This window comes from Oncorhynchus kisutch, linkage group LG3 (genome assembly GCF_002021735.2).
Source record: "Oncorhynchus kisutch isolate 150728-3 linkage group LG3, Okis_V2, whole genome shotgun sequence".
NCBI classification, from domain to species: Eukaryota; Metazoa; Chordata; class Actinopteri; order Salmoniformes; family Salmonidae; genus Oncorhynchus; species Oncorhynchus kisutch.
In genome coordinates this window covers 15,548,572-15,563,373 of record NC_034176.2, presented here as the reverse complement: position 1 = coordinate 15,563,373, position 14,802 = coordinate 15,548,572, and positions in this window count along the sequence as shown.

Sequence of the window (14,802 nt, the reverse complement as noted above, 5' to 3'; positions counted from 1 at the left end):
ATGAAGCAGCTATTGGCTAATTAGCATACAGTTTCACCATACTATTGGGTGCAATTATTATTATATTTCCTTTGTAGATAACCTTGTTGAGTAGAGGTCATATTAAGTGTTCTAATTACCACTAATTTTATAATAATTATGTTGACAGGCCACTCTAAAACACAGCAGGCAGAATAAAACCATATCATCTGATTTACGTTATTACATTCGCATCGCTCTCATAATCTCATTACGCTATGACAGTATTTTTCATAGTGTCGATGAAACGAAGCATGAAAGTCACATGGTGTTGCTACTCCTTGTGGGAGTTACAGAATTCCGCTGAATCCACGCAGCATTCATCCATTTATATCAAAGCCATTTTGAAGCCGTACCAAATAAGAGAGCACAACGTAACCACCATACAACTGTTCATCTAGTGAGCCTAGCCCTAAAATAATATCTTCTCCCAACAAGAGAAGAGTAGGTACATGACAGACTCCCAATCTGACCAATCTAGTAGGTGGATCTTGTCTGCCTTTCCCTTGAAGCTACTGTCAGTGTGGCAATGTTTTTGTTCACTCAGACACACAGACATAGGCAGGACTACTCTCCTGGGTGGCAACGCAGATAAACAAGGAGTAGCGCTTCAAACCGAGACCACGTCAGACTCACTCAAAAGAAAGAAGGACATCTCAAGGTCCTCCAGAAGAAGTAAGAGAGATACATAGAGAGATGGAGAGAGAGAGAGTTGAACGAATGGAAAGAATGGAATAATATTTCATGCTAATGCTATCCCTGGTATCGTTCAACTGTCTAGTTTAGCATAAGAGGACAACAGAGAGGTCAGAGATAGGTCGAGGAGCTATAACTACGAACGGATCGATAGTAATGAACAAAAATATATAATACAACAGCTTTTCGGGATTTCGATTGGTTTACACTCATTTGAATAAACTACCTTTACTTCTGACCCACTGTTCTGCCTGAAGTGTTATAATCCACTATGGCTATAAAAGCAAATTCAATTTGCTACCAATGTGTTTTTTAAACAAACAGTCTCACGCTATGAGGTTGAACGGTTACTTGTTCTAATGGAGCCACTGAACCTTCCTGGTTTGGAATTCATGTCAACGAAATAGAATGAACAAAAAGAACACCAAGTACATTCCAGCTGCCCTTACTAAACTTCTAATGTATTTTACAGCATTCAGGATCAAATTCAAATAGCATGCTGTTACATTCAGTCCCACTCTGTGCAACTTACACATCAGAGCTCAGGGACACAAAGCAACAAACTCACTTATTGACAGAACACACTTGCACGCACACTTGCACAGGCACACACACACAAAATGAATTACTGTAAACCAAACCCAAATGGCAGCCCTCAGGTTTTCTCAGAAAAAAAAACATTTAAAAAAGTTTGGGGTCACCTAGAAATGTCCTTGTTTAAGAAAGAAAAACATTTTTGTCCATTAAAATAACATCAAATTGATCTGAAATACAGTGTAGTTAATGTAAATTACTATTGTAGCTGGAAATGGCAGATTTTTTATGGAATATCTACATAGGCCCATTATCAGCAACCATCACTCCTGTGTTCAAATGGCATGTTGTGGTAGCTAATCCAAGTTTATCATTTAAAAGGCTGATTGATCATTGGAAAACCCTTTTGCAATTATGTTAGCGCAGCTGAAACTGTTGGCCTGACTAAAGACACAATACAACTGGACTTCTTTAGACTAGTTGAATATCTGGAACATCAGCATTTGTGGGTTTGATTAAAGGCTCGAAATGGCCATAAACAAAGAACATTCTCCTGAAACCTGTCAGTCTTGTTAGGGTTTTCTTCCAGTGAAGGAGAGGCGGACCAAAATGCAGCGTGGTTATTTCGATACCTGTTTAAGAAAAGATAAACACGAACAATACAAAACAATAAACGTAACGTGAAAACCTAAACAGCCTATTCTGGTGCAAACTAACACAGAGACAGGAACAATCACCCACGAAACACTCAAAGAATATGGCTGCCTAAATATGGTTCCCAATCAGAGGCAACGATAAACACCTGCCTCTGATTGAGAACCACTCCAGGCAACCATAGACTTTTCTAGACAAACCCACTAACCACAATCCCATAACCTACAAAAAACCCCTAGACAAAACACACCACATAAATAACCCATATCACACCCTGGCCTGACCAAAAAAATTAAGAAAATACAAAATACTAAGACCAGGGCGTGACAGAACCCCCCCCCCCCCCCCCAAGGTGCGGACTCCTGGCCGCACACCTACACCCATAGGGGAGGGTCCGGGTCCCCTGTCCACGGTGGAGGCTCCGGCGTGGGACGTGGACCCCACTCCAACATAGTCTTAGTCCACTTCCATCGCGTCCTTAGATTGGCGACCCTCGCCGCCGACCTTGGCCTAGTAGCCCTAACCAAGGGCCCCACTGGACTGAGGGGCAGCTCCGGACTGAGGTAGCTCGGGACTGAGGGGTAGCTCAGGACTGAGGGGTAGCTCGGGACTGAGGGGTAGCTCAAGACTGAGGGGTAGCTCAGTACTGAGGGGTAGCTCAGTACTGAGAGGAAGCTCAGGACTGAGAGGAAGCTCAGGCAGGTTGATGACTCTGGTAGATCCTGGCTGACTGGCGGCTCTGGCAGATCCTGGCTGACTGGCAGCTCTGGCAGATCCTGGATGACTGGCGGATCTGGCAGATCCTGGCTGACTGGCGGATCCTGGCTGAATGCCGGATCCTGGTTGACTGGCGGCTCTGGCTGCTCCATGCAGACTGATGGCTCTGGCTGCTCCATGCAGACTGGTGGCTCTGGCTGCTCCATGCAGACTGCCGGCTCTGGCGGCTCCATGCAGACTGGCAGCTGTGGCTGCTCCATGCAGACTGGCATCTCTGGCTGCTCCATGCAGACTGGCAGCCCTGGCTGCTCCATGCAGACTGGCAGCTCTGGCTGCTCCATGCAGACTGGAAGCTCTGGCGGCTCCATGCAGACTGGCAGCTCTGGCGGCTCCTTGCAGACTGGCAGCTCTGGCTGCTCCTTGCAGACTGGCAGCTCTGATATCAGTGATTATCCACGTTTTCAATAATCTGTCAAGCGTATTTCAGTGTCTTGAAAATTATGTACATTGTCTGTTTTCATGGCACTGACTACCACTAACATCTACTTTCAATTCATGTTGCATTCCACAAGCAATGCTTTCACTAAACATGTCACTCCTAGAGACAGAGGTCTTTGTGACCATCTGTGATGCAGCACATGGCTTTCATCGTTACTCGGGCACTCACGAAGTCCTGACGCACGTATGCACAAATGCAGGCACACACACACACACACACACACACACACACACACGCTCATGTTGAGAAAAACAATTAAAGCAGTACATCTCTTAGATAGATACACACAACATCCAGCTATACATTTCATTATACCCTCAAATGGGTCCACACAATTACTGTTAACCCATAAGAGTCTAAGCCCTGTCTAAACTGTGGGAGGGATTGTTTTGAGAAAATCCTACCAAGAATCATTTTGCTATTTATTTTTGAATTTTAAAACCTCTTAAAGTATCCCCACCAAAATGTAAACAATTATTTGATGAAGTATTTATTTGGCTTTACTGCTGTTAGACCATACAAAAGCATTGAATAACAGATTCACTACACGAAACAACAAATAGTCGTCCCCCCCCCAAACAAAATCTCAAAGGAAGTTTGTTCTGAAGTGTCTGTCCTATATCTGAGCGATATAAGAGAGATCAGGAAACATATGTTTTTCCTCTATGTATTTAACCCCCTTTTTTGTCACTAAACATTCTCCGTATACAGCAAACTTCCATTAATTTGTTAAACTTGTTCCGAGTCTTGTGAGGCCTTTGGGCATCCTATGTACATGTTCATGAGAGTCTCACCTTTACACTAAGGGGTCATATTAGTGTGTAGCCCAAACTGTTCGGACACTACTGTTCGGACACTACAGACAGAAGTTGGCTGATCGGCTGTATCGACTTCTGATGAGTCCTACGAATATTGTGGTTGTTGTAGAGTCTAATTCTTCCATAGAAGGGTCATAATAGTTTATAGGCCATACTTTTCGGAGGCTACAGACGGTTTTGTGAGAAGAGCGATTTTCGGGAGTTTTCATGGTCTGACAAACTCTGTGTAACGGTTGTCATAGGTGGAGTGCAGTGTGGTACGTGTTCATGATTTTATTAACTGAACACTGAAATACAAAACAACAACGTGAATAAACAACAAAAAACCGAAATAGTCTTGTAAGGTGCAGAAAACACTAAACAGAAAATTAAACACCCCCAACCAAAATGGGGAAAACAGGTTACCTAAGTATGATTCTCAATCAGAGACAACGAATGACACCTGCCTCTGATTGAGAACCATACCAGGCCAAAGACATAAATACTACATAGAAAAAAGAACATAGACTACCCACCCCAACTCACGCCCTGACCAAACCAACACAAAGACATAATAAAGGAACTAAGGTCAGAACGTGACACTCTGCTCTAACTCTGTCACTTTTCACCGCAGATGCGGAAGTGTTACATAGGCGGATGCAGGGGATTGAGACGCATCCATTGCAAAAAACATACCTCTAGCTTAAACTGTCAAATTGTTTATTATGATAATTAGATTTCAGAGGGAGTGCGGACGTCAACCTTAGGGTTTTTTAATCCCTCATCATATTTGTACTTCTGTTTGCAGTGTATTTACACAATCATATTGATCTTGACATGACACTTGGCATAAAATTCCTTAAAGAAAAGCTATGTTGTAAATTACAGCAAAGAGTGACTCCAGGTAGACAGAACCTAAGAACCTTAGGGAGGAATAGGTCTCAAGAGAAGCCTTATGTTAAAAAAACTGTGTGCCACCGACTTTCATTGTTGTGTGCATTTACTGGTGTTGGTTGATATATACATTTGACTAATGGTTTAAAGACATGGTTGTCACGTATCACACATCGTGAGGCTACCAAACCCACATGTGGGGCTCTTTAATTGTTTAATAAATTGCAGCTATCTCTATATTGTATGCTGTGATTATCTAATCTGACCCATGGAAGACCTAAACCATATGAGATGATATCCATAACAGCCATACCACAAATGGTATGCTTCTGGTACGCCTAATCACTGAAACATTTTATTTACAAACTCCTAAGCACAATAGTAATTGTGGAGATATTAGCATGTGTGTGTGAGTGTGTGTGTGTGTGTGTGTGTGTGTGTGTATGTGTGTGCGTGCGTGTCCTTTATAAGTTATAGTATTGTGCTGAATGTTGTGTGGAGCGTAAATGTGAAACATATGGAGGAATAACTAGCACAAGTGTAAAATTAACTGTGGTAAAGATGCAGAACAAATCTATTCATCTGCATTTACGCCCCCTGAGGCGTCTGGTTTCTATGGATACCGCAGTGGGCAGTAAGCTGAGCTTTTACCTGCTCAGGTTCTGGAGATGCTTAAGAGATGGTATTATTCACTCCACTACTGTCAACATATGCTTAACACTGATAATATACTACATAATTTGAAAATATGGAGTTGTGTTCAAGTCTCTGTAACGTAAATTAAATTAAATTAGATGCTTGTGACCAATGGTTTTTTTCTGTGCGGTACACATGCAAGTGGGAAGCTCTGATAAAATGATGTGTTGGGACCTACCCTTGTGTTGTTACCTACCCTGACTTCCTGACGGGTCACCCCCAGGTGGTAAAGGTAGGTAACAACACATCCGCTATCCGCAACACGGTGTATATTTTTATTTATATATATACACTAGTTTATTTAACTAGTCAAGTCAGTTAACAACAAATTCTTATTTATAATGATGGCCTATTATTAAAGTGAACATGTTTTGTGTTTATAGTCTACATTGTCATTTGTTTCAGTACTACGTCTTATTTCCTATTTCCTACATTACTTATCTAACTCTTGCATTTAAGATAATGTCCTTTCTAGTGTCTCAGCAATACAGCTGAAATCAGCTGTCAACGTGTGTCCCTCTGTCATGTGCCAAACGAGCACACATATATTTATTTTCATGGTGTAGGTTCAGTTTGTGGTTGCTGATCCACAACACTAGTTCCTCATAGCTTGGGTAGACCCTGCCAGGTGTCAATGCAAACACTTTCTGATCAAGAAGCACACTTACCATATGAGAAGGGAAAAGGGAATATCTAGTCAGTTGTACAACTGAATGCCACAACTGAAATGTGTCTTCCACATTTAACCCAATTGAATCCGAGAGGTGCGGGGTGCTGCCTAAATCAACATCCACATCTTCGGCACCCGGGGAACAGTGTGTTAACTGCCTTGATCAGGGACAGCACGACAGATTTTTACCTTGTCAGCTTGGGGATTCGATCCAGCAAACTTTGGGTTACTGGCCCAATGCTCTAACCACTATGATTGATGTCCTCAGAGCTACTTGAGATTGAGTGCTTTCCAGACTTTGGCTTCAGCTCATAGTCTTTATCAAATCAACTGATAAACTGAAGATATTATTAAATGTAGCCTACAAATGTGAGCCTGTAGGACTTGTGCAACACTGTTTTCAACCTATAAATCTATGAAGAGTGTAATGATTAATACGAGGATAATAAACAAACAAACAAAAGTTAAACTGTAGCTGGCCTCTCGCAATGACAAAAGTTGGCTGTAGATTAGCAATGTTGTCCGAAAGGTAAAACACTTACGGCTGCCTGCCCCGCACACCAGACTAGCATCACCACCCTGGATGGTTCCGACCTAGAATATGTGGAGATCTATAAGTACCTAGGTGTCTGGCTAGACTGTAAACTCTCCTTCCAGACTCATATCAAACATCTCCAATCTAAAATCACATCTAGAGTCCGCTTTCTATTCCGCAACAAAGCCTCCTTCACTCACGCCGCCAAGCTTACCCTAGTAAAACTGACTATCCTACCAATCCTCGACTTTGGCGATGTCATCTACAAAATAGCTTCCAATACTCTACTCAGCAAACTGGATGCAGTTTATCACAGTGTCATCCGTTTTGTTACTAAAGCACCTAAAACCACCCACCACTGCGACCTGTATGCTCTAGTCGGCTGGCCCTCGCTACATATTCGTCGCCAGACCCACTGGCTCCAAGTCATCTACAAGTCCATGCTAGGTAAAGCTCCGCCTTATCTCAGTTCACTGGTCACGATGGCAACACCCACTCATAGCACGCGCTCCAGCAGGTGTATCTCACTGATCATCCCTAAAGCCAACACCTAATTTGGCCGCCTTTCCGTCCAGTTCTCTGCTGCCTGTGACTGGAACGAATTGCAAAAATCGCTGAAGTTGGAGACTTTTATCTCCCTCACCAACTTTAAACATCTGCTATCTGAGCAGCTAACCGATTGCTGCAGCTGTACATAGTCCATCGGTAAATAACCCACCCAATTTACCCACCCAATTTACCCAATTTACCCACCCAATTTACCCAATTTACCATCCCCATACTGTTTTTATTTATTTACTTTTCTGCTCTTTTGCACACCAGTAGCTCTACCTGCACATGACAGACAAAAAATGGGTGCTTGTAGCAGTTTAATTCCTATATCTGGTGGCTGGTCATCAGTCGCTGGGGCTGCGTCCCTGCGATAGGCCTCGTCTCGCCGGACTCTCTGTGCTTTCCTGAACAGACACTCCTTTAGTACTTCTGGGAGTCGAGACAGCCACGGCACATTATTCGTTCTAAATCTAGAATTAGCTATTTCCCTCACAAAACAGATGTTTCTTTCCACGTCATTGGCACTTCTTTGATACTTGAGTAGAAGATTGCGATAGGAGCCACATACTGCTTTTGAAACTCAGCGTGACAGGTCCCGTTATCTCTTCTAAAGCCAGTGTGTAGTCCGATCACGATTTACCTTGCAAAAGGTTATGTTTGTTCCTGGTACATTCATATGGTTCACCACAAACACGGCATACATCAACATATTTTGATGGGGTCTTAATCAGCGATTTCACGGCCATCCTCACACACTGTTGTACCTACGACACTAATCTAGTGAGCACCTCCACTAAGCAAGGCATTTGATTTTAAGTGAAGCATTTCTAAATACAGTCTGCTCTTTATTAGACTACAAGTAGACTATTTTAACAAAAGGATGTATTGAATAATTTTTACTCATTTATTGACAGGATGCTTTCATCACTTAGAGATAGGCATTATTGTTGCCATGCAATCCCACCACATTGTCCCTGGTTCTGCTCTTGTCCAGATCCTGAGTCCTTGCCTTTATTTTCAACAGTTGACTAAAGTTTAAGAGTGAAAAACATTCAAACGAATAATTTATTTTAACTTCCTCAGAGTACACATCACAGACAAACTGAAATGGTTCACCCACACAGACAGCGTGACGAAGAAGGCGCAGCAGTGCCTATTCAACCTCAGGAGACTGAATAAATTCGGGTTGTCACCAACAACACTCAGAAACTTTTACGGATGCACAATCGAGAGCATCCTTTCGGACTGTATCACCGCCTGGTACGGCAACTGCTCCGCCCACAACCGCAAGGCTCTACAGAGGGTAGTGAGGTCTGCACAACGCATCACCGGGGGCAAACTACCTGCCCTCCAGAACACCTACACCACCCGATGTCACAGGAAGTCCAAGAAGATCATCAAGGACAACAACCAACCGAGCCACTGCCTGTTCACCCCGCTATCATCCAGAAGGCGAGGTCAGTACAGGTGCATCAAAGCAGGGACCGAGAGACTGAAAACAGCTTCTATCTCAAGGCCATCAGACTGTTAAACAGCCATCACTAACATTGAGTGGCTGCTGCCAAGATACTGACTCATCTCTAGCCACTTTAATAATAGAAAATGTATGTAATAAATGTATCATGAGCCACTTTAAACAATGCCACTTTATACAGTGCCTTGCGAAAGTATTCGGCCCCCTTGAACTTTGCGACCTTTTGCCACATTTCAGGCTTCAAACATAGAGATATAAAACTGTATTTTTTTGTGAAGAATCAACAACAAGTGGGACACAATCATGAAGTGGAATGACATTTATTGGATATTTCCTTTAAATGCGAATCTGACCATCACCCCTGGTGAGACAAAAGAGCACTTTTTGCCAGTCCTGTCTGGTTCAAAGATGGTGGATTTGTGCCCATAGGCGACATTGTTGCTGGTGAAGTCTGGTGAGGACCTGCCTTTCAACAGGCCTACAAGCCCTCAGTCCAGCCTCTCTCAGCCTATTACGGACAGTCTGAGCATTGATGGAGGGATTATGCGTTGTGATGTATGTGCTGTTATGCAGGTGTGATGTTTGGATGTACCAATCCTGTGCAGGTGCTGTTACACGTGGTCTTCCACTGCGAGGACAATCAGCTGTCCGTCCTGTCTCCCTGTAGCGCTGTCTAAGGCATGCCACAGTATGTGTGCTATTTATTGCCCTGGCCACATCTGCAGTCCTCATGCTTCCTTGCAGCATGCCTAAGACACGTTCACGCAGATGTCATGACGTGGCCCTTTCTGGGGATAGAGCGTGGCATCCCCCTCTCTCTCCCTCCTACACCCAGGTTCTGTTTTCTCAGGTTGTAAATTCCTGGAGGAGACTCTCTCCTCCTGGCCATGCATTATAGAGAGAGAGAGTTTCACAGTAGAACAAAGGAACTTCTTCTACATCACGGAACTTAAGAACTGATCAATATCCATGTTTTGGAGAATGCGTAAACGGTCAGTGGAGAAGCCAGCTACGACCCGGTCCGTTTTGTTTCATGTTTGTGACCTCATGAACGACAATACAGCCACATTATCATAACTCGGTTTATACAGGGTCCTCCATTGTGAGGATGGCATCTAATTATTGTATAAAATGAATGAGTAAAGATGAAACTATTTGTGAAATTATGTAATGAGGTTAATGTGGGAGAATTGTATTCCCTTGAAAGTTTAACTAAGTCATTGGCCCGCCCCCATGAGCACAGACATGATCTGGCGTCATGGAACAGCCCTTGTCTACTGTTACGAATTAAACCCCCACTTGAAGAAATCCTCTTCAGACCACGCTTACCTCGGTCAGCTGGGGGGCACAGGTTGAGTTTAGATCACAAAAACCTCAGTATAAGCTAAGGTTGTAATGGTTGTTGAATTCCTAACCATAGCACATGGAGCATTGGCTACACGGCTGGAAATGGTCAAACTCTGAGACCATCGATCCTGACAGAATAAGAGCAAATCTTAGATACTAATTACTAGTCTGCAGCTAGAAATTATGTCAACCTGAAATGCGAAGACCGCCAACCGCCAAAACATCTATTCTATAAGAACATTTCTGAATGGTACCCTGAAGTATACATTCTAACCAAGAAAGACTTCAGGGAAGCAGAGATACGCTCGGATGAACTTTCCAACAGAAGGAATGAGTGAGCGTTCATGTACAAAGGATTAGCATTTCAATTAATATATTTATCAACTGTGTGGTGAGTCTTTTTTCTTTCCCGCCCTTCTCAGTCCACACCCACTTCCCTTTGTCCACCAAGCCGTCATATCGGCTTAGCCCACTAGGGAACCTCCCCTATCATTTAATTGTAAATGTATCTACTGTGTTGTTTGTTTATGCATTCCTGTGATTATTTAGTTAGTTAGTAAATAAATAAATTATTAAGACAATTGGTACAGTGCCTTGCGAAAGTATTCGGCCCCCTTGAACTTTGCGACCTTTTGCCACATTTCAGGCTTCAAACATAAAGATATAAAACTGTATTTTTTTGTGAAGAATCAACAACAAGTGGGACACAATCATGAAGTGGAACGACATTTATTGGATATTTCAAACTTTTTTAACAAATCAAAAACTGAAAAATTGGGCGTGCAAAATTATTCAGCCTCTTTACTTTCAGTGCAGCAAACTCTCTCCAGAAGTTCAGTGAGGATCTCTGAATGATCCAATGTTGACCTAAATGACTAATGATGATAAATACAATCCACCTGTGTGTAATCAAGTCTCCGTATAAATGCACCTGCACTGTGATAGTCTCAGAGGTCCGTTAAAAGCGCAGAGAGCATCATGAAGAACAAGGAACACACCAGGCAGGTCCGAGATACTGTTGTGAAGAAGTTTAAAGCCGGATTTGGATACAAAAAGATTTCCCCAAGCTTTAAACATCCCAAGGAGCACTGTGCAAGCGATAATATTGAAATGGAAGGAGTATCCGACCACTGCAAATCTACCAAGTCCTGGCCGTCCCTCTAAACTTTCAGCTCATACAAGGAGAAGACTGATCAGAGATGCAGCCAAGAGGCCCATGATCACTCTGGATGAACTGCAGAGATCTACAGCTGAGGTGGGAGACTCTGTCCATAGGACAACAATCAGTCGTATATTTGCACAAATCTGGCCTTTATGGAAGAGTGGCAAGAAGAAAGCCATTTCTTAAAGATATCCATAAAAAGTGTTGTTTAAAGTTTGCCACAAGCCACCTGGGAGACACACCAAACATGTGGAAGAAGGTGCTCTGGTCAGATGAAACCAAAATTGAACTTTTTGGCAACAATGCAAAATGTTATGTTTGGCGTAAAAGCAACACAGCTCATCACCCTGAACACACCATCCCCACTGTCAAACATGGTGGTGGCAGCATCATGGTTTGGGCCTGCTTTTCTTCAGCAGGAACAGGGAAGATGGTAAAAATTGATGGGAAGATGGATGGAGCCAAATACAGGACCATTCTGGAAGAAAACCTGATGGAGTCTGCAAAAGACCTGAGACTGGGACGGAGATTTGTCTTCCAACAAGACAATGATCCAAAACATAAAGCAAAATCTACAATGGAATGGTTCAAAAATAAACATATCCAGGTGTTAGAATGGCCAAGTCAAAGTCCAGACCTGAATCCAATCGAGAATCTGTGGAAAGAACTGAAAACTGCTGTTCACAAATTCTCTCCATCCAACCTCACTGAGCTCGAGCTGTTTTGCAAGGAGGAATGGGAAAAAATGTCAGTCTCTCGATGTGCAAAACTGATAGACATACCCCAAGCGACTTACAGCTGTAATCGCAGCAAAAGGTGGCGCTACAAAGTATTAACTTAAGGGGGCTGAATAATTTTGCACGCCCAATTTTTCAGTCTTTGATTTGTTAAAAAAGTTTGAAATATCCAATAATGTCATTCCACTTCATGATTGTGTCCCACTTGTTGTTGATTCTTCGCAAAAAAATACAGTTTTATATCTTTATGTTTGAAGCCTAAAATGTGGCAAAAGGTCACAAAGTTCAAGGGGGCCGAATACTTTCGCAAGGCACTGTATATGGATGATTGATAGTAAAGGCTGGGTTCGTACAGATAACCAACAATTTACAATGTTTGGAATGAGACTAACGTGAGGTATAGAATAATTCATTAGAAGACTAATTGATCAGATATTAAAATATCTGAATTGTTATATTAGGAAAATTATAACTTTTTAATCTGAAGATTTTCCTTGGTGCCCTGACTTCCTAGTGTAAAGGCTTTCTTTGTTTGTAGAAATCGCACTGATCTAGCGAATCCCAGGCGGGCTCCTGCACTCTCTCTGGGTCGGCCGCCCACCTATCGATTTCTTCCCACGTCGTATACTCCATGCCATTGCTGTCCATAACGTCCTCCTTTCGCTTTTCCTGCCTGTTACCACGCCGCTCGGTCCGTATGTGGTGGGTGATTCTGTAACGGCTTTCTTCGTTTGTAGAAAGAGAGTCGGACCGAAATGCAGCGTGGTGGTTACTCATGTTCTTTAATGAAGAAAAAGTGACGATACATGAAATAACTTAATAAATACAAAAACAACAAACGGAACGTAAAACCTAATACAGCCTATCTGGTGACACAACACAGAGACAGGAACAATCACCCACGAAATACAAAGTGAAACTCAGGCTACCTAAATACGGTTCCCAATCAGAGGCAACGAGAATCACCTGACTTCCAGATTGAGAACCGCCTCAGGCAGCCAAGCCTAACTAGACACACCCCTAAACATAGCAATCCCAAATCCTATAAAACCCCAATACGAAACCAAACACATAAACCCATGTCACACCCTGGCCTGACCAAAATATATAACGAAAACACAAAACACTATGACCAAGGCGTGACACCTAGTTAATTACATTTACATGATTAGTTTAATCACGAAATAATAAATGATTTGATAAAATAACAGTCTTCAATTTAATGATGCCAAAGACACGACACAGATGAGCAGGGACCCTGGGCATCTTCCTTTTGGTGTTTTTCAGAGTCAGTAGAAAGGCCTCTTTAGTGTCCTAAGTTTTCATAACTGTGACCTTAAAAGCCTACCGTTTGTAAGCTGTTAGTGTCTTAACAACCATTCCACAGGTGCATGTTCATTCATTGTTTATGGTTCATTGAACAAACATGGGAAACAGTGTTTAAACCCTTTACAATGAAGATCTGTGAAGTTATTTATTTATTTGGATTTTTATGAATTATCTTTGAAAGACAGGGCGTGAAAAAGGGACATTTCTGTTTAGTTTATCCCTCCTTTTTTCCACTGTTGTGCAGAGCTGAGATGAACCCAACTGAATTGTACTCAAATATATTAGAAGTAACTGGTCCTTGTATCCAGGCATTTTCAAAACCTCTCAGAAGAGGCTGAAATCTTCTTAGCGATGAGAAGGAACGGATTTCTACAGCTCAATGTTCAGCTCCACAAGCAAATTTGCTAATTACTCCATCTTCTCGCTGCTGTTTTGCAAATCAATGGTGGTGGGAGGGGGGCAGCTTTTCAGAGGCTTACACTCCTCAAAGACGTTCCTGAAATTGGAACAGAAAAATGTCAAGTGTGCTGCTTTGCAAAAGATGTAGATGGGGAAATTGAAAATCCTCTTCTTGCCTGGCAGACAGACGTTCTCATTGCCAGAGATACATACTCAACCAAGACTACCTTCGGCAACACCCTGCATTATTTAAATATTTCACTTGGGTGCATGAACATGACTGTTTTATGGCTTGGCGAGAATGGGCACAAACATTCCATGACAGCTATCATATTACAATGTGCTATGTATCGGGATAGAGAACATGGAGACGGATGGCCAGGACAGTATCCACCATGGATGTCAATAAAATGATTCTTTCCCAGGGGCCAATGGAACTGTCATGTCAGCTTAGATTTAGTCTTTGCTTCGTTTAACGATCGTTTCATATTTTTCGCCCACAGGGTCAATGTTGATGCAAAGATGAATCTCTTGCATTTACTCTGCCACTGTTAGGTTGAACAGGATGTTGTTGCCAATGCAGTAATGCGTCAAAACTGATATTGACACATGTAAAGGCCTATGGGGAAGTCAAAACACTCAGAGGGTGTTCCAGAACAGAATAATGATATACAACATGCCAAGATAACATCTGATCTATTAGTCCAATCGTTATTAGCTGGCTCTCCCTCAGAGCAGGCCTCTGCATCCTGAACTCCCAGAGGACCCGTGGTTTCTTTGCAACAGATCTTTTCCTCATCCTTATTGATAGGCCTATATACAAGTACATTACATAAATAAATACAGCACTTCAGCTCTACCACTCTTTTAATACATCTGTATGCTAGCTTTAGAATATACCTGCAAGTAGTAATGTGTTAAACTATTGTATTGAACAAAACAACAAGCTTCACCAAAAGATGGCTGCTGGAATGTTTCGCTCAGAATCAACCACTCTCTCAATGTCTTGGGTTTCTAAAAGCCACTATTCTCTGTCGATACGGTCAAAAGCAATGCCTCTGCTGCTCACTGAGACATGACTGTTGTCTTAAC